The following is a 26,703-nucleotide window of genomic DNA, read 5'->3' on the forward strand; positions in this document are numbered from 1 at the left end:
TTTCATTTTCCATTTATAAAGGTCATATATTTCGGTCAGCTAATTAAGCTTCTTGTATCAATCCTTTAAATCATTTTTCTATTTGAGAAGGACTAACTCGATTCATTTGTTTTTAATATCTACAATAGATAGAATACACTTGGTTCTGTCAGATGGAGGCAGCCCTTGTGCTGGGAGAGTGGAGGCAACTAACTACCTGCCTTTATTCTTCATCGTCTGCGGTCGTCATTGGGATATGTATGAAGCAACGGTCGTGTGCAAATTCCTAGGATGCGGTGACGCCATATCTTCATCAGCAAATTCAAAATTTGGATATTCACAGTGGCCAGTTCTGCAAACTGAGTTTCGTTGCAATGGAACCGAGAATGACCCCTGGACGTGTGAAAGGAGACAACTGGCTCACCGTAACTGCTCGAAGGAAACTGAAGCAGCCGGCGTTATTTGTGCAGGTAATTTCTTCTATGATAGTCAAGGAAAATTAGAATTTAATTGCACCTCTCCAAAACACCGAAGGACATTTCTGAATAAGAACTAACCCTTCTAAATTAACACATACCCTTCCAATCAGTATGATGGCGCGCAGCTTCAGGTGAACGTTTTACTGTAAGTAAAAAAAAACTTTAAACAAATCAGTCTATAGACTAGTCACTAATTTTGAATGTAATGTGAAGATATAGAAAAACGAAGCGAAGGAAAGTAGATGTTTAATCTCAACACAGAAGACAGAGGACTACAGCACAGCGGGATTAACCTTGTAGTAAATACTATTAAGGAAGGCATTTATCTTTGCTTTTATTTCTTTGTTTGCTTGTTTTCTTGTATGTTTTTGTTTGCTAATCAATTGCTAATTTACGTACTTAATCGTTCATTCGTTCATTCATTCTTTAAGAGGTATAGTATGGAACAGACCATTCTCGTTCAATGAGCCACATCGCTCAGCAACTCAGCTAATAAACTCTGGCGGAAGCACAGGACATTTTGTGGTGATAAACTAACCTGAATTCCAATACGTCTTTGGACTGTGGGAGGAAATCGGAGCACATAAAGCAAACCCACGCTGCCAAAGGGAGACATTGTGTACTATAAGTAACGCATTTAGGTTTAAACCCGAAGCTAAATGCTGTGTAATCTCTCTGAGAAATGTTGACAAAAAATATCCCAATATGCATTTCTGGAAGCAGAAGTACTTGTGATGCCAGATGCAGCAAGTAAGAAGAGACATGTTGCATATGCTCGGTATTTTTGAGAGATCATATGTGTTAGAGGCAGACAAGAATTCATACCGCCATGATGCATAAATATTTCAGGGTGTGTCGCTTAAAGAGGATTGCAATAGGGAGCGAGTAAAATGTTTGGAATTATGCCAGACGGCTGATGTGCATAGGATATAGGAAAACGGCCAGAGAGCGAAACCGAGTGGTTTGTTTTCCCCGTGGTCACTCTCCGGAAAAGAGATCTCACATCTGAAAAGGTGACTGTGCATTCAAGAGGTCGGGTTTGGTAGTGACCCGGCAACTCCTTCAGTTCTAGGGCTCAGTGTGGATATGGTGGTGGATTACAAATTTTATGAGTCAGTGTGGACATAGTGGAGGATTACAAATTCCTGGGGATACGAATTGAAAATAAACTAGACTGGTCAAAGAACACTGAGGCTGTCTACCAGAAGGGTCGGAGCCGTCTCTGCTTCCTGAAGAGACTGAGGTCCTTTAACATCTGTCGGACGATGCTGAGGTTGTTCTACGAGTCTGTGGTGGCCAGTGCTATCATGTTTGCTGTTGCGTGCTGGGGCAGCAGGCTGAAGGTAGCAGACACCACTACAATCAACAAACTCATTCGAAAGGCTAGTGATGTTGTAGGGGTGGAACTGGACTCTCTGACGGTGGTGTCTGAAGAGTGGATGCTGTCCACGTTGCATGCCATCTTGGACAATGACTCCCATCCACTCCATAATGTACAGGTTAGGCACAGGAGTACATTCAGCCAGAAAATCATTCCACGGAGATGCAACACTGAGCTTGGAAGTCATTCCTGCCTGTGGCCATCAAACTTCACATCTCCTACCTCGGAGTGTCAGACACCCTGAGTCAATAGGTTGATCCTGGATTTAATTCCACTTGGATTAATTAATTTATCATTATTTAATTATTTATGTTTTTACATTGCTATATATCTACACTATTTTTGGTTGGTGCAACTGTGGATCCCAATTTCACTCGGGATCAATAAAGAATGTCTGTCTGTCTGTCTGTTTTAATGATGTATAAAATATATTAAGCGCATAGGTAATGAAAGTTTAGTTTCGAAGATGTCTGACTTTGTTTTCTAGTCCGTTATAGCATTCGTGCTCTGCCACGACTGTTGGCTGGTCTGGCAGTCGATATTTGAGTAGTGTTGTCTCTTGACATACCCGATAACCTTCCGGCGGTCGTATATCAATTTCTGGCAAAGATCAGTGAATGCTGCAGTCCTAATCGTTAGTGAACAGTGGGCCTCCCGCTTCAATTGTTACTTCCGGTTTGGGAATACGAAGATTACCCACTTTGGTGCACAGTCTTCAACATACTTGCGGAGAAGGCTTGTGATGTTGATGACATAGCAACAGTGAAGCTTGGTAGTCTGATGTACCGAAGTATAGGCGGAGTTAGATAGGCCTGTTGCCTCAAGGTGGGCGTGACCTTGGCTTCTCTGGTATATTCTATATTGTCAGAAGGCATGGGATCCAGGGATGTTTGACCAGGTGGATTTAGAATTGGCTTGCCTGCAGAAAGCCGAGAGTTGTAGTGGAGGGAGTACATTCGGATTGGAGGTTTGTGACTCCTAGTGTCCCAAAAGGATTTTTTCTGGGACCGCTATTTTTCGTGATTTTTATTAACGACCTGGATGTGATGTTAGAAGGTTGGGTTGCATGTTTGCAGACGACACAAGGTTGGTGGTGTTGTGGATAGCGCACAGGATTGTCAACGATTGCAGAGAGACATTGAATGGATGCAGGACAGGACTGAAAACTGGCAGGTGGAGTTCATCCTGGCGAAGTGTGAGGTGGTACACTTTGGAAGGACAAACTTCAAGGCTGAGTACAAGGTAAATGGCAGGAGACTTGGTACTGTGTACGACCAGAGGGATCTAGGTGTACATGTCCACAGATCCCTGCAAGTTGCCTCACAGTGTAGTTAAGCAGGCTTATTGGGTGTTAGCTTTCATAAATCGAGGGATAGAGTTTAAAAGTCGAGAGGTAATGATGCAGCTCTATAAAACTCTGATTAAGCCACACTTGGAGTATTGTGTCCTGTTCTGTTCGCCTCGCTATAGGAAGGATGTGGAAGCATTAGCGAAGGTACACAGGACATTTACCAGGATGCCGAATGGTTTAGAAAGTATGCATTATGATCAGAGATTAAGTAGCTAGGGCTTTTCTCTTTGGAAAGAAGGAGGATGAGAGGAGACATTATAGATGTATACAGGATATTGAGCAAAATAGACAGAGTGGACAGCCAGCGCCTCTCCTCCAGTGCACCACTGCTCAATACAAGTATACAGGGTTTTAAGGTAAGGAGTGCGAAGTTGAACGGGGATATTAGAGGAAAGTCTTTTTTTTTTCCTCAGAGAGCGGTTGGTGCGTGGAATGCTCTGCTTGAGTCTGCGGTGGAGGCAGATACACTAGTGAAATTTAAGAGACTGCTAGACAGGTAATAAAGGAATTTAAAATGGGAATATATGAGACGCAGGTTTTAAAGGTCGGCACATTATTGTGGGCCGAAGAGCCTGTACTGTGCAGTGCCATTCAACGTCTATGTTCTATGTCAGCAGATTATCACTTGATCAGATTTAATATAACTGGCATTTGGCAGGTCATCAATTGTAGAGCTGTTGTTTTGCGGCGGCAGTACGATGCATATTTACAATGCAGTCCAATATTATATTTTATTATAATAAAATAAAGCAAATTATAATAATCAAAATAAATTATATATGATGGTGGCTGTAAGAAGAGGATACATCCTGAGTGTTAGTTTCCTTCATGAGGAATGCAGCATTTTTGACGCCTCGCTCTTTGAAGATGCCCTCGCTGATAGAGAGGATAGAGCCGATGCTAATTTTACAAATTCTCTAGCTCTTTCCGATACTCTGCAATGGCCCCTCTGCACCAGATCTGCATGCAATCAGTCAAAATACACTCCACAGCACGTCGAAAGAAAACTACAAGAGAATTTGGTGTAACATTCAGGAGAGGGAAGGGCAAGAAGCAGGTTCTAGAGAGTACCCTGTGGCTGTTCCACTAAACAACAAGTATTCCTGCTTGAGCACTGTTGGGTGACCGAAATACCTGGGGTAAGCAACAATGGTCGCGCCTCTGTCACAGAGTTTGGCCTTGCGGCTCATAAGTGTAAGAAAAGGAAGAGGATGGCAGTAGTGATACGGGATACTATTGTTAGGGTGTCAGATATGCGATTCTATGGACGCAGGAAAGAACAATGATTGTAGTTTGTCTCCGAGGAGCCAGAGTCCAAGATATTTCTGATTGCGTCCACGATATCTTGAAGTAGGAAGTAGAACAGCCAGAGGTCGTGGTACCTATTTGTACCAACGACATATTTAGGAAACGGCGTGAGGTCCTTTAAACATAACAGAGGTAGCTAGGAAAGAAGTTGACAAGCAGGACCTCAAATGTAGTAATCTCGGGATTACTGCTTGCCCCACCTGTCAATGAGTATAGAAATAAAATGAGGTGGAGGATAAATGCGCGGCTGAGCGGTTGGAACAGGGGACAGAAATTCACATTTCTGGATCATTATGACCTCTTCTGTACCTCTTGTAACCTGTACAAAACGGATGGATTGCACTTGAATCCGAGGGGGACCAAAATCCTGGCGAAAACGTTCAGGCTATTAGGAAGAGTTTAAACTAGAATGCTAGAGGGTGGGAACCGATCTGAATTGACGGAGGAAAGGGAGGTTGGCTCACAATTACAGAAAGCTTGGAGACAGTGCGGAAGGGAGGATAGGCAAGTGATAGAGAAGGGATGCTGTCAGTCCGATGGTTTGAGATGTGTCTATTTTAATGCGAGGATTATCATGAATGATGCTGACAGTGGAAAAATGAGTATGGAACCGGAGGAAACAGCGGAGGTACTAAATACTTTGTTTCAGTGTTCACTACGGAAAAGCATATTGGCGATTGTAGGGATGACTTGCAGTGGCCTGAAAGGCTTGAGAATGAGGATATTAAGGAAGAGGCTGTGCTGAAGCTTTAGGAAAGCATCAAGTTGGATAAGTCAGGCGGACCGGACGGGATGTATCCCAGTATACTGTGGGAAGCGAGAGAGGAGATTATTGACACTCTGGTAATGATCTTTGCATCATCAATGAGGACGGGATAGGTTCTGGAGGATTAGAGGGCTGCGGATGTTGTTCCCTTCCTTAAGAAAGCGAGTAGGGATTGTCCAGCAAATAATAGGCCAGTGAGTCTTATGGTAGGTTGATGGAGAAGATGCTGAGAGGGGGGGATTTGTGAACATATGGTGAGGCATAATACCATTAGAAATAGTCAGCATGGCTTTGTGAAAGTCAGATCGTGCCTTACGAGTCTGACTGATCTTTTCTTTTGATGATGTGACTAAACACATTGATGAAGGTAGAGCCATAGGTGTAGTGTACATGGATTTCAGCAAGACTTTTGACAAGGTACCCGATGCAAAGCTCATTGAAAAAGAAAGGGGGCATGGGAAACAAGATTGCTTTGTGAATCCAGGGCTAGCTAGCCCACTTAAGGTAAAGAGTGGTTGTCGAGTGGTCATATTCTGCATGGAGGTTGGTCACCAGTGGAATGCCTCAGGGATCTTTTCTGAGACCCTTACTCTTTGTGATTGTTATAAATGACCAGGATGAGGAAATGGAGGGGTGGGTTAGTCAATGTGCTGATGACACAAAGATTGGGGGTGTTATACATAATATGGAGGGCTATCAGAGGTCAGAGCGGGATATTCATAGGATGCAAAACTGGGCGGAGAAGTGGCAGATGGAGTACTACCCATGTAACTGTGAGGGCGTTCATTTTGTTAGTTATGAAGGCGAAATATCGCATTAATGGTAAGACTTTGGTAGTGTGGAGGATCATAGGGATCTTGGGGTCCGTGTCCATAGGACGAACAAAGCTGCTGCGCAAAGAACGTTTGTTTTAAAGAAGGTCTGCTCTGTGGTAAAGAAGGTTTATTGTGTATTGGCCTTCATCCATCGTGGGATTGAGTTTAAGAATCGAGAAGTAATGTTGCAGCTATAAAGGAATAATCGTGCATCGTTCCCTGAAGGCGGAATCTCATGTGGATAGGGTGGTGAAGAAAGCTTCTGGTATGCTGGCCTTTATAAATCAGTGCATTCAGTATAGGAGTTGGGATGTAATGTTATAATTAGACAAGGCATTGGTATGGCCAAATTTGGAGTATTGTGTACAGTTCTGGTCACCGAATTATAGGAAAGATGTCAACAAAATACAGAAAGTACAGAGAAGATTTCCAAGAATGTTACCTGTGTTTCAGCACCTACGTTACGAAGAAAGGAGGGGGGGGGACTTGAAAGACTTATTTAAAATTATGAGGGGGAATAATAGAGTTGACGTGGATAGGCTTTTTCAATTGAGGGTAGGGGAGGTTCAATCAAGAGGACATGAGTTGAGAGTTAGGGGGCAAAAGTTTTAGGGTAACACGAGGGGGAACTTGTTTACTCAGGAAGTGGTAGCTGTGTGGACCGAGCTTCCGGTAGTTGTGGTCGATGCAGGCTCGATATTGTCATTTAAAGTAATTTGAATAGGTATATGGACAGGAAAGGAATGGAGGATTATGGGCTGAGTGCAGGTCGGTGGGACTGGGCGAGAGTAAGCGTTCGGTACGGACTAGAAGGGCTGAGATGGCCTGTTTCCGTGCTGTAATTGTTATATGGTTATGTGGTTATAATTAATGCCGAGTCAGACCTGGTCAGACCACACTTGGAGAACAGTGTAGAAGGAAGTGGAAGCTATAGAAAGGGTTCAGAGGAGATTTACAAAGATGTTGCCTGAGATTGGCGAGCAAGCCTTATGAGAATAGATTGATTGAACACGGCCTTTTCTCTTTGGAGCGAAGGAGGATGACAGGTGACCTGGTAGAGGGCTACAGGATAATGGGAGGCATTGATCGTGTGGATAGTCGGATACTTTTCCCCAGTGCTGAAATGGCAAGATTTATGGGCCGAAGTGCCTGCATTGTGCTGTATGTTTTCTATGAAATGCTAAGTATTCTGAAACTGCAAATGAATTCAGCTACCGTCTTGCGTTAATCTTAGAGTTATTTCTTGAATCTTGAGTGTTATATTCTGCTAATTTACCGCAGGACACAGAATGCCCAGACTGGTTGATGGATACGATGAATGCTCCGGAAGATTGGAAGTACAGCATGGAGAGACGTGGGGCACTGTCTGTGATTCAAATTGGGATTTACAGGACGCACGCGTAGTGTGTAGGTCATTGAAATGTGGGGAAGTGATCTCAGTAATCGGAGGGGCATACTTTGGCGAGGGCAGCGGTCTCATGTGGCAGGAGTCCTATGAGTGTGAAGGCAATGAGACTATTTTCTGGGATTGCCCAACCACTTCAAGAAATGAACACAACTGTACGCATAGAAGTGCTGTGAGCATTATTTGTTCAGGTAAGTACTTCTGTCGTTTGTACGGCTGGATTCAGAAAACGGACAGAACTGTTAACAAAGAATTAATGTATTATTCACGATACTTTTAGCGATCTAATTCGAACTCGTGTACAGACAAGTAAACATCAGACAAGGCAGGCTGTATTAGATTTGTTCATTTCAAAGTACAAAGTTCAAAGTAACTTTATTAACAACGTTCCATCTACTGCTCTAAGATTCTTTTTCTTGCGTGAATTGATCAGCAACCGATGTGCAAAAGGAGACAAACTGTGCAACTACAAAAAAGTATTAAGAAATAAATAACACCGAGCACATAAGTTGTCGTGCCCTTGAAAGTGAGTCCATATTCAGTGATCAGTTCAGTACTGAGGCAAGGTGAAATCATCCATGCCTGTATAATAACTACAGGAAAAATCGCCCGCGTCTCGGCTGATACTATATGGCAAATTCCTCACAGCCTGGATGCAGTCTGGACATCATGTTTGAAGTCGAATTCGGTTACAAACCCACCAAGGTCGGTGAGAATATTTTCTCATTATACCTGGAAATAGTGTTTTAGAGAGAAATGGATCAGCCATGGTGAAATTTCAGAGCAGACTGTATTGGTCAAATGGTCTAAAACTGTTCCGATATCTTATGGTCGTAATTTGCTAGTACTGTCCATGAAGTATCCTGGAAACAGTATGTTGGCAGGAAGACCAGAGGAAAAGCAATACGTAATCTAGTACCAGGCAATGACACATGCTCAGCATGTGTCAGCATTGTAAGAAAAGTGGATGAGCTTAGAGCATGGATTGATACCTGGAAATATGATGTTGCAGCTATCACTGAAATATGGTGGCAGGAGGTTTGCGTTTGGCAACTAATTATTCCTGGATTTCGTTGCTTCCGGTGTGATAGAATCGGAGGGACAAGAAGGGGAGCTGTTGCACTGCCTGTCAGAGAAAATATTACAGCAGTGCTCTGGCAGGATAGATTAGAGGGCTCCTCTCCGGAAGCTATTTGGGTGGAATTGAGGAATGCGAAAGGTGTAGTAACACTGATAGGGGTGCATTATAGACCATCTAAAGGGGAGTGAGAATTGGAGGAGCAAATTTTTAAGGAGATAGCAGATATTTGTAGTAAGCACAGGGTTGTGATTGTGGGAGATCATAATTTTCCACAGATAGACTGAGAAGGCTATACTGTAAAAAGGCTGCATGGTTTGGAGTTTTTAAGATGTGTGCAGGATAGTTTTTTGCAGCAATACATGGAGATACCAACTAGAGAAGTTGCAGTGTTGGATCTCCTCTTAGGGAAGGAGGTAGATCAGGTGACGGAGGTATGTGTCGGGTAACAATTCGGGTCCAGTGATCACTATGCCATTGGTTTCAGCTTAATTATAGAGAAGGCTAAGACTGGACCCAGAGTTGAGATTTTTGAATGGAGAAACGCTAACTTTGAGGAGATGCGATAGGATTTACAAGGAATGTATTGGGTCAATTTGTTTTATGGGAAGGATGTAATAAAGAAATGGGGGTCAATTAAAGGTGACATTTTGAGGTTACATATCTTTATGTTCCTATTAGGTTGAAAGGAAATGTTAAAAGTTTGACAGTGCCATGGTTTTCAAGGGATATTGGAAACTTGGTTCGGAAAAAGAGAAATAACCAGAATAAATATAGGCAGTATGGAGTAACGGAGATGCTCGAGGAATATAAAGTATGTAAAAATAATCTTAGGAAAGAAATTAGAAAAGGTAAAAGAAGATACGGGGTTATGTAGGCAAGTAAGGTGAAAATAGATCCAAAGGGTTTCTACATTTATATTAATAGCAAGGGGATAATGAGGGATAAAATTGGTCCCTTAGAGAATAAGAGTTTACAGCTATGTGTGGAGCCAAATGAAATGAGGGAGAGTTTGAACAAATTCTTTTCTTCGGTGTTCACTAAGGAGAAGGACATTGAATTGTACAAGGTAAGGGAAACAAGTAGGGAAGATATGGAGACTATGATGATTAAAGGAGAGGAACTACTGGCGCTTTTAAGGAATACAAAAGTGGATAAGTATCCTGGTCCTGACAGGATATTCCCTCGGACCATGAGGGAAGTTAGTGTAGTAATAGCACGGGCTCTGACAGAAATATTTCAAATGTCATTAGAAACAGGGATGGTGCCGAAGGATTTGCGTATAGTTCATGGTGTTCCATTGTTTAAAAATGGTTCAGAGAGTAAACCTAGCAATTATAGACCTATAGGTTTGACGTCAGTGGTGGGTAAATTATTGGAAAGTATTCTTAGAGATAGTTTATATAATTATCTGGATAGAGAGGTTCTGATTAGGAACAGTCAACATGGATTTATGCGTGGAAAGCCATGTTTGCCAAATCTTATTGAATTTTTTGAAGAGGTTACTAGGGAGGTTGACGAGGGTAAAGCAGTGGATGTTGTCTATATGACTTCACTGAGGTCTTTGACAAAGTTCCAAACGAAATGGTAGTAGGAAGGTTCAATAGTTTGGTATTATTATTGAAGCAGTAAACAGGATTCAACAGTAGCTGGGCGGGAGATGGCAGGGAGTAGTGGTGGATAACTGTTTGTCAGTTTGGAGGCCGATGACTAGTGTGTGCATTATGGATCTGTACTGGGTCCATTATTGTTGTCATATGCATTAATTATCTGGATGTCGGGGTGGTAAATTGGATTAGCAAGTATGCAGATGATACTAAGATAGGTGGCGTTGTGGATAATGAAGTAGGTTTTCAAAGCTTGCAGAGAGATTTGGGCCCGTTAGAAGATTGAGCTAAGAGCTGGCAGATGGAATTTATTGCTGATAAGTGTGATGTTCTACATTTTGGTAGAACTAATCAAAATAGGATATACATGGTAAATAACCATATAACCATATAACAATCACAGCACGGAAACAGGCCATTCCGGCCCTCCTAGTCCGTGCCGAACTCTTAATCTCACCTAGTCCCACCTACCCGCACTCAGCCCATAACCCTCCACTCCTTTCCTATCCATATACCTATCCAATTTTACCTTAAATGACACAACTGATCTGGCCTCTACTACTTCTACAGGAAGCTCATTCCACACAGCTATCACTCTCTGAGTAAAGAAATACCCCCTCGTGTTTCCCTTAAACTTTTGCCCCCTAACTCTCAAATCATGTCCTCTCGTTTGAATCTCCCCTACTCTCAATGGAAACAGCCTATTCACGTCAACTCTATCTATCCCTCTCAACATTTTAAATACCTCGATCAAATCCCCCCTCAACCTTCTACGCTCCAATGATAGGGCAATGATAGGTCTCAAATGGTAGGGCATTTAAGAATGCAGTAGAACAAAGTGATCTAGGAATCATTGTGCATCATTTTTTGAAGGTGGACTCTCACCTGGATAGGGTGGTGAAGAAAGCGTTTGGTATGCTGGCTTTTATAAATCAGAGCGTTGAGTTTAGGATTTGGGATGTAATGTTAAAATTGTACAAGGCATTGTTAAGAGAAACTTTGGATTATTGTGTACTGATCTGGACACCAAATTATAGGAAAGCTGCCATCAAAATAGAGAGAATACAGAGAAGATTTACGAGAATGTTATCTGGGTTTCTGCACCTAATTTACATTGAAAGGTTAAACATTTCAGGTCTTTATTCTTTGGAGCGTAGAAGGTTGAGGGGTGAGTTGATAGAGGTATTTAAAGTTATGAGTGGGTTCAATAGAGTTGACGTGGACAGATTTTTTCAATTGAAAGTAGAGGAGTTTCAATCAAGAGGACATAAGTTGAGAGTTAGTGTGCAAAAGTTTTAGGGTAACACGAGGGGAAACATAAATACTCAAAGAGTGGTAGATCTGTGGAGCGAGCTTCCATTAGAGGTGGTAGATGCAGGCTCGATATTGACATTTAAAGTAAAATTGGATAGGTATATGGACAGGAAAGGGTTATGGTCCGAATGCAGGTCGGTGGGACTAGATGAGAGTAAGCGTTCAGCACGGTCTAGAAGGGACGAGATGGCCAGTTTCCGTGCTGTAACTGTTATATGGTTATATGCTCAGGTCCAGATGTGTCGCTGGGCGCGCATGTAGGAGACAGCTCCCTGATTTTTCAGCACAATCGTGGATAAAGATAGTAGCAGAATGGATGGAAAATATCTAATTGACGAGGGATATTTTATGTGCTACTGGACAGGAACTCGATAGTTTTAATTTGGAATTGATGTTCTCATGGAAATACACAGAAAAATACAGAGATAGTATCGGGAGAACTTGCTTGAGATTCTGCATGTGTGATATTCCATTGAGATAGAGAACAGAAGGTGGCTGAAAGCACCATGCTCTACAAGAGGAAGAGTAATACATTATTCAAGTTCAGGAAGCAATCTTCAGAATTGCATTTTGTCAGTTCTTAAGTCGCTAGAAGGGAGAGAGAAATTAAATTCAAGCTTCAAAATTCAAAGTTGTTTAATGTGATATCCAGTGAAGGAGATGGAATTAGTTGTTATGCCAGACCCGCTGAGGCGCAAGGTAAAAACAATGATAGAAAACACGACAAATATAAAAATTCACTCTGGACACGTGAGTGTCTGCACATAAAATGACAGGAAATAAGGAGTGGTGATGGAGTCTGTTGGTGGGTGGAATTCCTAGACAGTTTAACTATATTCCCCATTCTTTTTATTTATAAGGTCAAAAAGGACTGCGGTTAATTGGTGGCATGGACAGATGTTCAGGGAGAGTCGAAGTATTACGCGGCAAAACATGGGGAACGTTCTGCGATGTTTACTGGGATTTACAGGATGCCGCTGTCGTCTGCAATCATCTCCATTGTGGAGCGGTTTTATCAGCGAAATCAGGTGCATTCTTTGGTGAGGGAAATGGCTCGATTTGGAAAGACGTCATTGAATGTCGCGGTAATGAAATGCGTTTGAATGACTGCCGCATTTCATCATGGGGAGACCAACCTTGTACACACAAAAATGACGCCGGCGTTATCTGTTCCGGTAGGTGATTTGCCATTAAGTGTCGACCATGCTGATGATGATGATGATAATAATAGTAATAATAATAATAATAATAATAATAATATCAAATCAGAGCAGCTATGACGTACCACGACATTTATAGATGGATGATTTGAAATTATGTGCTCTTTCAACAGTTAAGCTAAAGCAATTAATGCAAATAGTAGAACTATTTTTGAAAGATATAAACATGGATTTTGAACTGGATAAATGCAGAATATTAAACATAAGTATAGATGTAATAGACCTAATCGAATACAAAACACAGGAGCACGTTACAATAAACCCGATGGATGACTATCTATTAAAAAAAAAACTATAAAGGATAACAATCAGGAATGGAAATACATTCCCGAGTGCATAAGGAAACTTTTTGACAAAATTTACCCCAAGCGTTAATACAATCTACCAGACAGAGCCGTGCAGTAAAAATATAAGAACAACAATAAACACTTTGGCTATACCTATGTTAATATATTCTTTTGCATAATATCTTGGACTGAAACAATTCCGGCACATTTAGAAAGAAATAATAATATCTGAGGTATCAACTTTCAGAAAACATTCTGTACATCAAATGTACTTAGGTTAGCAATATCAAGGGTAAAAGTGTGAACAGGAATACGTGATATTAAAAAGCTACAAAACAGCCATGTTAAACAAGTACAAATATACTTTAATCAACGAAAGCAGGAATCAGCTCTCCAGGCAAGCACATGCAATTACGATAAGAAGTATACATAACTAATCCTAACTGAAAACACAGACAATATATTTAAATAAATTTATTACTGTTGAAATAAATATTAACTGATGATAGGTCATGACCCTCTAGGGAAGACATCCCCACAATCTAAGAGACCGGGTGCCGACATGGAAGCGTCCCAAGCCTCACTCAGTGCCGCAGACCTCCTCCCAGAAACAGAGGGGATATTTGGGGCAATACAGGACCGGGTGGTTAACACAAAAAAAAATATCAGAAAAACAAACCTGAAGACCAACAAATTAAAGGTGATAAATGCAGAAAATGCCGGACAACAGCTGCAACAATCCAACATACTACAGGATCCTGTTGCAGTTTAACACAATCTGATTACTTATACAGAGATAATCAAGTGGCAAACATCACTCAGCAGAATACCACTTTAAAATACAAAGTCATAACTGTAATCTCACCTCAGTAAACAATTAACATGGATCTATTTTAGAGTTAGAATACTACAAATTAATTATGATTATTCACTTATTAGAGATAGTACTATACAAAAAAAAAACTCGTCCAGATATAATAGTACAGGATGAACAAGAAAGAATACAGATTTATAGAAACCAAATAACAATATAACAATTGCAGCACGGAAGCAGGCAATCTCGGCACTTCTAGTCCGTGCGAAACGCTTACTGTCACATAGTCCCACTGTCCCACACTCACTCCATAAACCACCATTCCTTTTCTGTCCATATACCTATCCAATTTTACTTTAAATGACAATACTGAACCTGCATCTACCACTTCTACTGGAAGCTCGTTCCACACAGTTACCACACTCTGAGTAAAGAAATTCACCCACGTGTTACCCTTAAACTTTTGCCCCTAATTGTCAACTCATGTCCTCTTGTTTGAATCTCCACTAATCTCAATGGAAGAAGCCCCTTCACTTCAACTCTACCGATCCGCCTCTTAATTTTAAATACCTCTATCAAGTCCCACTCAACCTTCTAAGTTCAAAAGAATAAAGACCTAACTTGTTCAACCTTTCCTTGTAACTTAGGTGCTGAAACCCAGGTAAAATTCTAGTAAATCTTTTCTGTACTCTATCTATTCTGTTGACATCTTTCCTATAATTCGGTGACCAGAACTGTACACAATACCCCAAATTCGGTCTTACCTATGCCGTATACAATTTTAACATTACATCCAAAATCCTATACTCAATGCTCTGATTTATGAAGGCCAGCATACCAAAAACTTTCTTCACCACCCTGTTCAGATGAGATTCCACCTTCAGGGAACAATGTACCATTATTCCTAGATCACTCTGTTCTACTGCATTCTTCAATGCTCTTCCATTTACCATATCTGCCCTATTTGGATTATTCCTACCAATCAGTAACACCTCACACTTATCAGCATTAAACTCGTTCAGCCCATTCTACTAACTGGCCGAAATCCCTCTGCAAGCCTTGAAAAACTACTTCATTATCCACAACGCCACGAACCCTAGTATCATCTGCATACTTACTAATCCAATTTACCACCTCATAATCCAGATCATTAACGTATATGACAAACAACATTGGACCCAGCACAGATCCCTGAGGCACACTACTAGTCACCGGCCTTCAACCTGACAAACACTACTGTCCACCACTACTGTCTGGCATGTCCCATCCAGCCACTGTTGAATTCGGTTTACTACTGCAATATTAATACCTAACGATTGAAACTTCCTAACTAGCATTCCGTGCGGAACATTGTCAAAGGCCTTACTGAAGTCCATATAGACTACATCCACTGCTTTATATTTGTCTCCAGATTCTCCAGAAAGAAAAAGTATTCAATACCGCTTGAATAGTCCGAGTGTTGCTAGACATCGAGAAATAAATGTACTTGGTTATGCCTCCACGTCAGGTTTTACGTGCTTGAGATGAGAAAATTATTTTTAAAAATTTATATAATGATTACTGCTGCACTGTGGAAATTGCCGTTTCCTCTATGTATTCAAATACCGTGAGAGATGCAAGGCGTGTAATCAGCTGGCGTTATAAGATCGTAAAACAATTGTGCAGAACTACGCCATTCGACCAATCAAGTCCGATTCTCCTTTCCATCATAGCTGAGTTATTATCGCTCCAAGCCAGATTTTCCTGACTTCTCCTCACAACAGTTGAGACACCTACTAATTAAGAATCAGTTAAACTTAACATTAAATATAACGAAATGACCATATAGCAACTGCAGCACGGAAACAGGACATCTCGCCCATTCCAGTCCCTGCCGAAAGCTTACTCTCACCTAGTCCCACCGATCTGCACTCAGCCCATAATCCTCCATTCCTTTCCTGTCCATATATCTATCCATCTTTTTTTAATGACAATATCGTACCCGTCTCTACCACTTCTACTGGAAGCTCGTTCCACACAGCTACCACTCTCTGAGTAAAGATGTTCCTCCTCGTGTTACCCCTAAACTTTTGCCCCCTAACTCTCAACTCATGTCCTGTTGTTTCAATCTCCCCTACTCTCAATGGACAAAGCCTATCCACGTCAACTCTATCTATCCCCCGCATAATTTAAAATAACTCTATCAATTCACCCCTCAACCTTCAACGCCCCAAAGAATAAAAAACTAACTTGTTCAACCCTTCTCTGTAACGTAGGTGCTGAAACCCAGATAACATTCTAGTAAACGTTCTCTGTACTCCCTCTATTTTGTTGACATCTTTCCTATAATTCGGTGACCAGATCTGTACACAATACTCCAATTTTGGCCTTACTAATGCCTTGTACAATTTTAACATTTCATCCCAACTCCTCTACTCGGTGCTCTGATTTATAAAGGCCAGCATACCAAATGTTTTCTTCACCACCCCATGCACATGAGATTCCATTTTCAGGGAACTGTGCACCATTATTCCTAGATCACTCTGTTCTACTGCATTCTTCAATGACCTACCATTTACCATGTATGTCCTATTTTGATCAGTCCTACCAAAGTGTAGTACCTGACACTTATCAGCATTAAACTCCATCTGCCAGCTTTCAGCCCACTCTTCTAACGGACACAAATCTCTCTGCAAGCTTTGAAAATCTACTTCATTATCCGTAGCGTCAACTAGCATGGTATCATCTGCATACTTACTATTCCAATTTAAAATCCTATCATCCAAATCACTAATGTAATGACAAACAACATTAGTCCCAGTACAGATCCCTGAGTCACACCTCTGGTCACAGATCTTCAACCTGACAAACAGTTATCCACCACTACTCTCTGGCATCTACCATCCAGCCACTGTTGAATCCATTTTAATACTTCAATATTAATACCTAACCATACCCAATGATTTTGCCTCCGCAGCCGTCTGCGACATTTAATTCCACGAATTCATCTCGCTAAATGAGTTCCTCCTAACTGTGGTCCGTGCTGATAAAAAAAATTATATGAGGTTAAATATCCTGGAACTCCATGAGCATAATACAGGGCTATGCACCTGGGATTCCAGGATATTGAGTCAATCTGTTTTGCCATGAATGAGAAGTGACGTTCCAAATTGACATACGAATTATTACCGAGAGTGATCTGTCACAGTAATATCGACTTCCAGTGGTTACCACACAACATACTCACGCAAAGGCTACACAAGAGGTCCCCACAAAATATTCCCAAAACTACACTCATATGGATCATACGAAGTGACAGTTCCGCATTCATTGTGCATTGTGTGTCGATGTTTAACCCAATATTTTTAGCACAGGAGAGTCCCAAGCCTCAGGTGCGACAAGCTGAAGCTACCGGCTTCCCAGGTCTATCTTACTCTCTCTCTCTCTCTCTCTCTCTCTCTCTCTCTCTCTCTCTCTCTCTTCTCTCTCTCCTCTCTCTCTCTCCTCTCTCTCTCTCTCCTCTCTCTCTCTCTCTCTCTCTCCTCTCTCTCTCTCTCTTTCGACTGAATGTCGCTCTCTCTCTATCTGTGTAAAAATCTGAAGCAAACCGCTTCAGCCTCCGACTGACGTCATAGACCCGCATCACTCAGGCGCTTAAAGCGAAAGTCCATAGTGAACGAAACCTGTGGGTTCGTTACAGATCCCCACAAAAAAGGAAAATTTCCATTTACGAGAGCCAAATTTTAACTGCAATCTACATTATGTGAAAAAATATATTTGCAATTACCACATAACATATAACACATGTATAGAGAATGGCTTTGTAAAGTCAGCTGCCCTGAGCACAGTTTGATGACATGAAATGGCTTTCAATTGTTCGAATGTCTCCTGTCAAGTTTCTGTCCAAAGAAACGCTTTACCCTTCTTCAAGCGGTTAGTCAAAGGAAGCGAAATATCAACAATTTTTTATAGATCTTCCGATAATATCAACCCATTCCCAGAAACGTTCCAAGCGCCTTTTTAGCTGTTGGAATGGGAACGTCACCTTGAACTACCACATAACCAAGAAAGGTCACAGTAGCATGGCCAAATTCTCTCTTACTTAAGTTAACTGTAAGTTTTGCCTTGGAAAGTCTGTCAGACCGCTTTTCTACTATAGAGATATGGGCTTCCCACGTGTCATTTCCTGTGTTAAAATCATCAACATATTCACCAGTGTGCTCTTACCTTCGAATTACAGAATTAATCATTCTCTGTAACGTTCCTAGAGCAGTTTTTTTTTCATCCCAAACGGCAAAATATTGTACTCATACAATCCAGAAGGTGTCATAAACGCATACATTTCTCTACTTCTATTTGTCAAAGGAACACACCATAAACCTTTCAACAGATAGATATTTGTAAGAAAGTTAGCTTTTCAACCTTATCTATGCAATCATCCACCGTAGGCATGGGATAAGCATGGGCTTTTGTTACAACATTTACACTTTCTGTAGTCAGTGCAAAACCAAATACTACCACCTAGTTTTGGTACTATAGCATAAGCACAGAGCCAATTTGGGGTTGAAGGACTTACAATACCATTTTTCTTTACATGCACTTATCTTCTTGTTCAGTCAGTTTACTTTTTTCTATGTTCATACGATATGCGTGTTGTATCGTTCTAGCATCCCTGACATGGACATCATGCTCCTTGGAACATCGGGAAATAAGTCTTTAAATTTCAAAATTCATTAATTCATTTGTTTTTGTTGCTGCGTCTGTAAATGTGCCACTAGTTACCAAAGTTTTCTAGAACAATCAAGTTTGTTAGTCTTATTGGGACAAAGTTTGATTTAGAATAAACCTCAGATGAATCAATCAATTCGCTCCAAGTGTTGCCCGACTCATTTGCTTTGACAACAACATTGACAGATTGTGCCTGCTCTTCAAAATATCCTTTCAAAATATTTACATGTACCACCTGTGTAGACCTTCGCCGATCGGTTGTTTTGACTACAAAATTTACATCAATTATTTTTGACGCTATTAAATAAAGTCCATTGAACTTCGCTTGAAGTAGGTTTGTCAACATTGCAAATAACACCAGTATCTTATCTCCCACCTGGAATTTCCTCTCACGTGTCTGTTTATCATACCAACACTTCATTTTATCCTGAGAAAACTTCAAGTTACGTCTTGCTTTGTGTAATCTATTTTTGAATGTCAAACCATAATCCAACAAATTGATATGCATGTCCTCATTAATCCACTGTTCGTTTAACAGTGTCAAAGGTCCTCGAACCATATCACCAAACACAAGTTCAAAAGGACTAAAGCCTGCTAAAGCCTAGTGATGCCTGTACAGATTCGCTTACTGCGAATAAAAGCAAATGAACTGCTTCATCCCGATCCTTCTCATTATCAACACAGTAGATTCAGGATTTAATATTCAAGATTCAAAAAACTTTATTGTCACTCTAACCGTATATCAGCTCTGCAGGGCAGAAAGAGACAGAGTTTCCCAGGAGCAGTGCAATCATAACATACCAAACGCAACACTAAATACTAACCATAACAATAAATAGTAAAACACAACGGCCACATGTCAGTTAAAATCAAGTTATAAGTGTCCAGGGCAAGTTAAAATTGTCCAAAGCAGAGTAAGGTGGAGCAGCTATTTAGCAGTCTGACTGCCTGTGGGATGAAGCTGTTTAGTAGCCTTGTGGTTTTAATTTTGATGCTCCTGGAACGTTTGCATGATTGCAGAAAAACAGACAGTTCATGGAGAGGGTGTGAGTGGTCTTTAATGATGTACCGTGTCTTCTGGAGGCATCGACTCTGAACGAGGTTTTGGGCAGTAAGTAGGGAGACCCCAATAACCTTCTCTGCTCCTCTAACATTAATCCTGGTCTAAAGTCTTAATCCTGGTTTTGTCTGTGGAATGGAATCTTTCTAAAGCCCTTTGTGATTCTGGATGGTACGCTGACGACGTAATCTGTTTGGTTCCCAGTTCATAAACTCAACCCCACCTCCCGTACACGCAGGTGCTTTGAGAATCAAGTTTTTGCCGCGCACACACACACCATATCAAACTCACACCAGATACTGTTATGGAATATACTTTAAAGATTTTACTAAAACTAAAAGAGTACTATTCAATACAATATATATGAAGGAAAAGAAAATAAAGTAAAAGGCGCCAACTTATCAAAGTTCAGTCAGTTTAGTGCACATTGTTGGAGCTCAACCATCGAACCATTTGATCCCTCGTCACATTCTTCCGTCCTCCACGTCCTCGCACCTGGGACCACCCGGGTGGTCGACCGAGCAGTGCAGCACACGTCCACCTTCCCCGGCGTCTTCTTCCCGACTCCCCTGAAAAGACCGCGAAACATACGCTCCCAGACTCACAAGACAAAATAACATTCCCCATTGGTCGACAAATGAATACAATCCCGATAACAGCAAGTCTAAAGCTAAACAACTGCGAGAGAAAGCACTTACCATACAAAGAAGCATTACTACTCTTAACAAAACAAAGAAGCCATTTGATTAACATACACAATACATTGTCCACTACCCTGATAGGACTGAATTTCTTTAGGGAAACCAAACGAAGTAAAAAAAAAAAAATCGGAGCCTTTGGTACAGTTTAGCCGTTATATTTCTGAGAGGTATTGTTTCGGGAAATTTAAATTCTGTACTCATGATAGTTAGCAAATACTAATGACCAGCTTTAATCTTTGCCCATGAACCAACACAATCCTTAATAACTGTAGAAAACGTTTCTCTAAATGCAGGAATAGTCCGCAGTGGGGCTATTAGAGTGACTTGATTAGGTTTACCCACAATTTAACAAGTGTGACAAGCTCGACTAAAGGTCTCAACATCCTTTTCTCAGTCGAGGCCAGAAAAAAAAAAATCAAAATCTTTTTCACAGTTTTATTCACACCAGAAAGGCCACCTAAGGCATACCAAAGGCCAATGTTAAAATCTCCTTCCTATACACTTTAGGAACTACACCTTGGTTTACAATGGCCACTCCTCACTTTGCAGATATTTCTGGTGGTCTCCACTTCCTCATTAGCACGTCACCTTTGATATAATACCCAACCGGCACTTTCTGAAAGTCATCACCTGTGAGAGCTTTCAATTTTAAAGCTTCCATCTCAGGGTCTCGGTTCTGTTATGCTGCAAACGTCTTCCGAGACAGAGATAGATCTTTCTCGTCGGTTTTAATACCTGGATCCTTGTGAAACAATGACGTTAGTAAAGTCCCCGACAAGTCATCAAGACCTACATTTTGACTTTGGCTGTCATGGGCAGCAGGATAATGTTGCACAGAACTATTTGCATTAGCTGACTTCTTAGGCATACTTACAGTTGTCACGTACCCCGTGACCGGGTTATCAAACCAGCAGAAATGAAATGATACGTTGGAGTCTGGTGATACTGGAACTAAACGTGTTTATTAGCAAAGTAAGTAATACAGTATCCAAACTGCAAATATACATATATAACAGGTTAGCAATGATAAATACAGAAGTGTAGGGGTAAATGAATAGTCTTAAGATAATGCAGAGTTCAGTTCAGTTTGGGTTGAGGTAGTTGCTGTTGTGACGTTGGAGAGCGAGAGAGACAGCGAGCGAGAGATGAGCAGCTGCAGCAGGCAAACCTTCCGTTGTCTTCTTGTTCCGTTGTACCGTTGAGGTCACCGATTATGACCCCTCCGTTCCAAGCCAGACCGTTCTTCTGTGGTGGGCTCGTCACCCAGGCGTGGGTGGACACACACACCAGCCACTACTGGCCTGGTTTCACACACTGTGAGCCTCTGACCGTTTCCCCCGTATCGATCCTCCAAGCCCCCACCTTCCTGTGGTTGCCAAACACTCTTTCAGTGTCCAGTGGCGTGTCTGCCTGTGTCTCAGCAGATTCGTCTTTTATCTCCCCTGCCGAGGTACTAGCCATCCATTAACTGACCATGTCTATGTCTATCAAACTGGGCCACTCCCTGCTGTCTCAGCAAGCTCCAGGCATCACTCTCCTGTGTCAGCAAGGATTCACACAAGCAGGCAAAGTGAGAAAAGGCCTTGGAAGTAAAGTCAACAATCAGCGAAGAAGCCATAAATTTAAATCCTTGCATCTCTCTCTTATTATCAGCATGTGCAGCATGGCGCCTCTCCCCCTCTTTATCGCTCTCTCTCTCTCGTTAGCAGCATAGTTCGGGTGGGGGGGGGGGGCAACTCCGGACCACATCTCCCTATGGTTTTCTCATCACACATAACAGAGTTACTGCACAGGAGAGGTAAATGGCAGAATCCATCTGTAGGTAATCAGTGGATGGCTTAGTTGTGAACTGCATTGCAGGAACAACTTTACCATCTGCTAGGTCATTCCCTAACTACAAAGTAAAATTTTCCACCGGTAAAGTGGCGCATAGTCCTATCTTAACAGTTCCCGAAACCAACACAGGCACTAAAGCAGCCCCAGTATCTCGAAGAAGTTACACTGGTACCGGGGTTGACTCTTTATTTTTACTGACACAAACTCATCTTACATAAAACGATCGGACCCTTTCCTAACTCGATCAGAACTCTCAGTCCTTCATTGAGCTTCATCAAAATGCGCAGACCCCTGTGGGGGTTTCTAGCTGTTTCACAGCTAGACAAACATCTGGGATTACCTCCTTTTCTTCTTCTTCTGGATGAAACTATGTGTGTGTGTGTGTGTGTGTGTGTGTGTGTGTGTGTGTGTGTGTGTGTGTGTGTGTGTGTGTGTGTGTGTGTGTGTGTGTGTGTGTGTGTGTGTGTGTGTGTGTGTGTGTGTGTCTGTGTGTGTGAAATATACTTATTTAATATAAAATATTACATTACAATATCCAAATTATAATAAGTATTTCTTGAGATATGTAAAGCTCCATCTATTTTCCTTCCGTTGAGCTTATCGTCACCTTTAAAGCTAATAAACCTTATGTTTGTTCTGGAGGGAGTGAAGGCTGTCTTCGGAAAACTCACAGTTTCTTCCTGATATACTTCTCTCACCCTCCTCCCGTCCCCTGATTACAATATGATACATATGTACAATATCTGAAATACATCTTATGGAAATGTTTAATGATAAACTTCAATAAGAAATAAATTACAAAAAAAAAAAACTTTGTTTGGGATGGAAGAAAGTAACCTAACTTGCTATCTTGGTGCAAACATCTGTGGTTCACGAATCTCCGACCAACCTTGCCTCCAAGATGATCTGAATCATCATGTTCCTTGAGTCTGCTAGATGTCCTCTGGCCACCGCAGTTCGGACATGTTTTTCCAGTACGTTAGAGAGTAAGCATTTTACTCTCTTTCTTTCCAGTAACAGTCACATATCATATTTGCAACAATTCCTAATTTAATTAATGTTGACCAGTGTGGAAACCTGCGAATGTGTAACTGTTGTTTACAATATGCTGATGCTGAATGTCGAAGGACAACGATAACTAATTATATTTTTTTCAGTGGATCACTGGCATCTGAGGCTGGCTGCTGGAGAGGGTCGATGCGATGGCCGAGTGGAGGTTTATCACCACGGTGTCTGGGGCAGAGTTACTGACGATTTCTGGGATTTCAAAGACGCAGATGTGGTATGCAGACAGCTGAAATGTGGCTCCCCAGTAAATGTTTACAACCACGAGAAGTATGGAATCGGGAAAGGGCCTGTGATAATGAGCAACGTCAGTTGTACTGGAGGTGAATCCTACCTCTGGAACTGCACTTTCACACAAGCGGATCACTTACCTCTGGGTGGCGATGTTGGTGTCTTTTGTTCTGGTAAGACCAGGCTGTTCCTTAATAAAGTATACATTCTGTACAGTCATAGAGAGTCTGTTCTCAGTGCTAATATGCCATTCACAGGGAACCCTTTTGCTGTGATCTTCTGTATCAAACTACAATTGTGCCTTTTTTACCTTATAAACAAGTTTAAAAGACGCGACATCTGCACCGAGTTATGACAAACGAAGGATAATCTATGACCACTTTAGCTCTCTTGATTTCCCGTTTCCATTTAAGAAAGGAAGGGAAATATTTGCCTATTATTGTTACTGTGAGCCTTTCCACAATGCTGTTGTGATGAAGGTTCTTAAACCAAAATGACCACTCTGTGTTTCGGGAAAGATGATTCCTGACCTGCTGAGTTCCACCAGCAATTTGTGTGCGTTAATCTTTATTTGCAACATCTGCAGAACCTGTTATGTGTATCACAATCTACAGTTACCTTTACTTACAGGTACATATTGAGATATTGATACTATTTACCAACGCCAAAGTAAGAGCCCTAAACTGATGGAATTCAAGTTCATGTTCACATTCTAAGTGCAGTGGTAATCACAGCTGAATAAATGAATATGTCACGCACCTCTTTCCAGATCAAGTCTGTGAAAACTTGAACCACAGTTTGGAAGGAATTAAGAAGGAATGCACATTCAAAAAGTGCAGAGAAATGTTGAATGGATGTGAAAAATCTGTAATCCATCGTAAATACCCTCAGTTGCTCAAAAGGACAGTTTGCAAAATGTGGTTGCTCATTGACTGTTTGCTCCACTCCCATCAGGAGGCTAATTAGTAGCCACGTCAGGTACATTAGAACCATATATATATTTACTTTTCCCAAGCAGTCAGGCTGATCCACAACTCCAGTCAGCAACTGACACCTTCACAGACACAACTCCCACTGCTTTATCATTTTCGGTCAGAGTAACCTTATGTACAAACACTCCGTGCCTTGTGTCACTTTAGATACAGTCTTTTATAGATTGCAAGCACCTATAAGGCAGCCCTCTTCTTTCTTATAAATGGCCGATGCTTTGCGAAATGTTATTAAGCAGATTAATAAAGTTATTCTTGGCAATTACCTATTGATCCTGCATGATTACAAGCCTTAGTCAAATTGTTTCCAGAAAGTCAATTCATTTAATGATATTATTTCGTGCTGCAGATGATATTCCCGTAAGGCTGGTGAATGGTGGAAGTCGTTGTGCCGGACGGGTAGAAGTTTATTACAACGGAATCTGGGGGGACCGTCTGCGATGATGCTTGGGATTTAACAGATGCACATGTCGTCTGCAAGGAACTGAATTGTGGATATGCTATTAATGCCACGAAGTCCATTTGGTTTGGCCAAGGCTCAGGTCCAATCTGGTTAGACAATCTCAAGTGTTCAGCGAATAATTCGGCCTTGTGGAAAATGTCCGGCGAGACCATGGGGCAAGAACGATTGCATTCACAAAGAAGATGCTGGAGTTATCTGTTCGGGTGAGGAGTTCCTTAAAGCATGCAAGATATAAGTATATTTTTCTCTCACTGTGATGAAGTCTATCTTTGACATACCGGTGTAAAATAATTTCGTAACGATAATCGATCAAAATGGCATTATTCCTCTTATTGAACAAACACCAACCCTACCACAAAACCAACAAAGATTCAATAAATTCACTGCAAATAAATAGAAAAATAGTACTAGGATTTTTTTTCAATTCGTTCTGATCCTTGTGGTCGTCTAAACAGAAACGATACTGATCTATATTCTCGAGAGAGAGAACACGAGAGCGGCGTGTTCGGCATCGTTTGTCCGCGTTTGAGCAAGATCCCCCTCCCTCTCACCTGTTCTTGCTCGAGGAAGGTGCAGGGATCATGGTTTTCGGGACAAGGTTTCATCAGCACATATTGGTGCTTGGAATCTTTTTTGTAGAACTCTGCAGATCAAGTTCTGTGCGTTTCTTGTTACTGCCACTGAATCTGGTCCTGTGACTCAGAAGAGAAGGGGGAAGAAGACACACAGTGTTAGGGGACTCGTTAGGGGAATAAGCAGGAGGTACAGTGGGCGAAAACAAGATTCCCGGATGCTAGGTTCCCTCCTGCCAGGATCTAATATATATCAGCATAATTTAGTGAGAAGGTGAACTGCCAGAGGACGTGGTCAACATAGGTTCCAATGACATGGGCAGGACGAGTGACGACATTCTGAAAAGGGATGTCAGGGAGTTAGTTGGAAAGTTAAATGCCAGAAACTCCCGTGTTGTGATCTCACGATCGCGACCCGTGCCAGGTGCCGGTAAGGACAGAACTAGGACGATCATGCAATTTAATACGTGCCTAAAGATTTTGTGTAAGAGGGAGACTTAGGAATCTGGATCATTTGGTTCTGGGAAGGTGGGACCTGTACAGTAGGTATAGCTTGCACCTGAACTAGAGGGGAAAAATATTCTAGACGAAAGGTTTGTTGATCCTGCATGCAGCGTTTGAAACTAGAGGTGTCGGTGGATGGAAGCCACTGTGACAGAAGAGCTAGTGGAGAGATTGTGGAATTATATGTTGGTAAGACCTGAGGCAAAGTTAGGAATTAAAAGTTTGAGCATGGTGTAACTGGTGTCCTGAGCTACATATATATCAGTGCAAGACGTATTGAAAGCAAGGCGGATAATATTGCGGGAGATGTGGTCACTGGTTTCCAAATAGAGGCAATGTGTAGTCAGGAGAGGCTGAGGCTGTCGATAAGGCAAAATTGCAGTCACCAGGGTGAGATCCAAAGTGAATGGTGGACAAAATCGAAAAAGGGTGAATACAGCACTGAAGATACAGCATTTGAATGTACACAGTACACAGAATAAGGTAGATGAATCTGCAGCACAATTGCAGATTGTCAAGTAGAGTGTTTTAGGTATCACTAAATCATGGCTAAAAGAGGTTATAGCTGGGAAAATAATGTTCAAGGGCACAGATTCCATCGAAAGGACAAACAAGAAGGAGGAGGGGGCGGCACAACTCTGTTGGATAAAAATGTACTCAAATCATTGGAAAGATAACTCATCGAGTCGGAAGCTGTTGAATCATTGCGGATAGAGTGCAGGAACTGCAAAGGTAAAAATGCACTGATGGGATTTGAAAACAGACCCACAA

The 26,703-nt window shown here is 41.5% G+C and overlaps 1 pseudogene; it reads left to right on the forward strand.

The window, feature by feature from the left end:
* The first annotated feature begins 235 nt into the window (after nucleotides 1-235).
* Nucleotides 236-26,703, forward strand: part of LOC140724676 (scavenger receptor cysteine-rich domain-containing protein DMBT1-like) — a 33,901-nt pseudogene continuing 7,433 nt past the window's right edge.

Source organism: Hemitrygon akajei, chromosome 3 (genome assembly GCF_048418815.1).
Source record: "Hemitrygon akajei chromosome 3, sHemAka1.3, whole genome shotgun sequence".
Lineage (NCBI taxonomy): Eukaryota > Metazoa > Chordata > Chondrichthyes > Myliobatiformes > Dasyatidae > Hemitrygon > Hemitrygon akajei.